Below are 4827 nucleotides of genomic sequence, written 5' to 3'. Positions count from 1 at the left end.
TGATTACATCTGTAAAGACTCTATTTCCAAATAAGGTCACATCCACGGGTACCCGGAGTTAGACCTTGAACATATATTTTGTATGTATACAATTCAACCCTCAACAACTGTACAACTGATCTTTGATTAGTTTATTGCTTTCTGGTAAGACAAAATGTTGCAGACTCACCTTTTATATTTCTTGTTACAGACCCAGAATTGTTCATTTTAAATTGTAAATAATATTTAGGGATCACAATCTTAACACTAGGAGTGGTCATTGTTACTGGATTAGTCATGAGTCCTAGGCCTTTTCAAAGAACAGAAATTGAAAATGATTTAATTTCTTACAGATAACATACATTATAAGTTCAAAACACACTTCAAACTCAAATTCAAGTCTTCAAAACTTAACTCCATCAAACCATTACGGATTTCTTTTTTCTCCTATTGGAAAGTCCTGGTTCTCAATGACATAATACAATTACTCTTTTCTGCTAGGTGCAGTGGTGCTGGTACTCTCAGCTACTCAGTAGGCTGAGTCAGCAAGATTGCTTGAGTCCAGGAGTTTGAGCCCAACCTGCACAATATAGCAAGACCCTGTCTCTCTCTCTCTCTTTTTTTTTTTTTGAGTTGGAGTCTCACTCTGTCGCCCAGGCTGGAGTGCAGTAGCTGCTCCCGGTCACCGCAACGTCGACTTGCTGGGCTCTGGCAATCCTTCGGCCTCAGCCTTCCAAATAGCCAGAATTACAGGCATGCGCTACCACGCCCGGCTGATTTTTTGATTTGTTGTAAAGATGACGTCTCGCCAAGTTGCTCAGGCGGGTCTCGAACCCGCGGGCTCAGGCAATCCACTCACCTCAGCCTCCCAAAGGCACGGGATTACAGACTGAGCCACCGAGCCTGGCCTAACCCTGTCTCTCTTAAAAAGTAAAAGGAATACTCTTTTATTTCATAATATATACATAACTGTCTCAAAATAACAAAACTAAGACTAATACCAGCAATACGATTACTAAAATGATTTCACTCAGGATAGACCTTGAAATTACTGCATATTCATGTTATCAAAAGTTTTCTGTGAATAGCTATGCTACCAGTTTGGTGCCTAGTTAGGGTCAATTGTTTTAATTTATTTTCAATTTTTCTTCCAGGTGTTCTGGGGTTTATTGGGGGCTGGGAGATCCTATTTTCAAATTTAGCAATTGTCTTTTTTTAATAGACTTTATTTTTTAGGACAGTTTTAGGTTCACAGAAAAATTGATAGGAAGGCACAGAGATTTCCCATATAACCCTGTCCTTACACATACATAGCTTTTCTCATTATCAATACCCTCCCCCACTAGAGTGGTATATTTGTTACAATTGATGAACCTACATTGACACGTCATCATCCAATCATGGTTTATATTAGGGTTTACTCTTAGTGTTAAATATTTTATGAATTTGGGCAAGTGAATAATGACATGTATCCAGAGGGTTGTCTTTTTAAATTCAATTTTATCTTTATAAATATGTAGAATATTTTGGGAAGTTTAGAGTTTCAAAGTCTGCAATGCAAGGTGTAATCATAGAAATCTAGCTTCTATGCCTGTCCTCTACCTTGTTCCCTCCTTCCCTTAGAGATGATCATTAAAATGTTTTATCCTTCCATTTTTGCATACTAGTCTGAGCTTATATATTCATTCTAATCACTTTTTACTGTATTCCTTAAGACTTTCTGGATACAAGATTATGATATCTGTGAATAGTGTTTTACTTCTTCCTTTCTAATTTGTATATCTTTTATTTTCTTTTTCTCTTTTTTGGCCCACTTGCTCTGGTAAAAATCTCCAGTATAGTCTCAAGAAGAAGTGGCAAGAGCAGACGTTCTTGTCTTGTCCCTGATCTTAGGGGAAAACTTTCAGTCTTTCACTATTAAGTATGATGCTAGCTGAAGGTTTTTCACAGATGTTCTTTATCATGTTGAGGAAGTTCCTTTCTATTTCTAGTTTGTTGAGTATTTTTCTCTCAAAAGAGTGTTGGATTTTGTCAAATGCTTTCTGTGTCTATTGAGATGGTTAAGTAGTTTTGATTTTGTTCTACTGATATGGTGTATTATGTTGATTTTCAGGTGTTAAACCCACCTTGCATTACTGGGCTAAATACAATTTGGTCATGGTGCATAATTATTTTTATGTTTTTTTGGGTTTTATTTACTAATATTTGTTGAGAACTTTTGTGTTAATAGTCTAATGTCTGTAGTTTACTTTTCTAATAAACTTTCTTTTCTAATAATACCTTTGTTTTTTTTTTTGTATCAAGGCAATACTATTTTCTTTTTTTAAAAAATTATTATTTATTTATTTATTTTTCTATTGTGGAGTACAGTTAAGGGTTAGGTATACAAATATGCAATACTATTTTCATAGAATGATTTGGTAAATATTTCCTTCTCTTTAATTTTTTGGGAAAATGTTTCTATTTTATAGTATACCAAAATATATGTATATATTTTTGTGTTCTCATTCCCTTTTATAGCTTTATAGTACCCTATTGAGTGAATGTATAAATGTTTATTCAACAAGTCCTTTATTTGAATTGTTTACAGCATTTTACTATTAAAATACATATGCACTGAATTACCATAATAATGTATCTTTTCATATTTTTGCCTTTTTATCTAGGGTATAGAGTCCCAGAATTAAGATTGATGAGTCAAAGAGTAAACACATGTGGAACTTTGCTAGACATCACCAAATTCCTTTCTATAGAGGTTGAACCATTTTGCATTTTGTAAAAAAGAGTCATAGCTTCATCAACAAAATATCTTGTCTAACTTTTTTTCCTACCATTCTAGTAGCCATATTTATTGGGAAATAGTAACTCTGTATTATTTAAATTTGAATTTACTTCAATATGAGTGAATTTAAACATCTTTTCATATGGCCAAGTGCTATATCTGTCTTTATGAGTTATCTCCTCATATCTGTAGCTTATTTATCTATAAGAATGTTTTCTTCTGTTTTTGAAATTTTATATATTAATGATATTACAAACGTTTTCTGTGGTTTAAATTGTATACCTTTTTCCCAGTTTAACTATGTCTTTTTACTGTTCTGATGGCATTCTCTTTTACTGTGCAAAAGTGTTTTGATTTTTTTTTTTGCAATATATTCTCTAGGTTTTATTTCTGAACCAAGTACAGGCATAGTATTTATTTACAAAGAAAGAACACTCATTCAGAGCAGCCCAAGTCCAAGGAAATCACTAGCTGAATGCTCAGATACCTCAAAAACATTCTCCCAAAAAAGTAAAGAGAAGGAAATACTTCCCAAAGCATTCTATAAAGAAAGCTAATGCCCAGCTTTCTTCCTTATTATTATTAACACAATTATTTCCAGATAAGTCACAGATTTCTAAGTAAGACTTCTTCCTTCAACTTAAAATCTATTTTTTTTCCACAGAGCTTTTATTGAATTGGGTGGATGAAAGTGATAATGTGAGAGTGTGGACAAGGAGGAGGATCCTGAGAGAGAGAAAGCTTCACATAAAGCTGAGGGGCTCTGAACATTGCAAAATGTGGCCGACAAATGTATTTCCCTTTAAAGCCACTGTCATGAGAACAGAGAGATGTTTTTTAAAACTCATATCCTTCTTCTTAGAAACTACTTGTGGCTTTCATCAGAACTTCTTTTGCAGAATAAAGCAAACACATTGGGTCTTGAAAATGTCTGGGAGAGAATTTCACAGTGTGGTGGATAATGCTGCATTTCTTTTATTTTTATAGACCTAAAGGCAGTGGACATCCTAACTATTGTATAAAGGCAATCGCACAATAGTATGCATTTCCCTCCCTTCACATGTCCCATTTTCATGGCAGATGAGCTCAGTCAAATGAACTGTATTTATTTCACACATTTGGGTGAACTTGTTTACTTCCTACGTATTTTTTAAAAATTAAATTATAATTTAAAATTTAAATAATTTCAAATACTTAGAAAGTAACACAGCAGTAACCATGTACCAACTGCCCATCCTTTAACCCAAATCTCTTTATGAGGCACGTGTTTTAAAATTAAACTTCAAATATTGGCTTTGAGCAACTCTCTCTACATAACAGTAAGTTATATAAATTTATATAAAATATGTTTATACATATGTTTGTATAAATATATAGTTCTTGTCCATATCGGTTTAAATAAAGTTGGTAGGGTACTTAAGGCTGTTGTTGCTACAGTAAGTTATATAAATTTATATAAAATGTGTCTATACATATGTATGTATAAATATACAGTTTCTTCCATATTGGTCTAAATAAAGTTGGTAGGGTGCTTTAGGCTGTTGCTACAATAAGTTGTATAAATTTATGTAAAATGTGTCTATACATGCATATTTATAAATATACAGTTTTTCCATATAGTTTTGAATAATGCTTTGGGCTATTGATAATTTGTTCCTGATAATTGGTTCCTATCCTATATCTCTGCAGAGCCTGTCATTTTTCCTTCATTTTATGACTTGTAATAGAGGATACATTGGGACTAATTTCTTTACTTAATTGTCCCCCAAACGTGCAGTTGGTTCAGGAACAATGTCAAACAGTACCAACATGGAAGACAAAGAAAGGGTCCTATATCTGATTAAATTTAGAAGTGGTCCCATTAACTCATATACTCCTTGCTACTGGGCTGTGTTGAACTTCCAGGAATCTGGGCTTTATCTTTATATAAGAATTTAGACAGATAGTTCAAAAGTTGCAAGCAGGTTACAATTTCAACAAATTAGTTCCTAATTATTTGGCTCTAGGCTCTGCCCATGTTGCATGCAGAGCAGCCCTTTACTAGGACACTTGAAGAGTTTTGTAGC

This window comes from Carlito syrichta, unplaced genomic scaffold, assembly GCF_000164805.1.
Source record: "Carlito syrichta isolate Samal-C Ts95f unplaced genomic scaffold, Tarsius_syrichta-2.0.1 Scaffold301969, whole genome shotgun sequence".
Classification (NCBI taxonomy): Eukaryota; Metazoa; Chordata; class Mammalia; order Primates; family Tarsiidae; genus Carlito; species Carlito syrichta.
Note: the sequence above shows the minus strand (reverse complement) of the source record.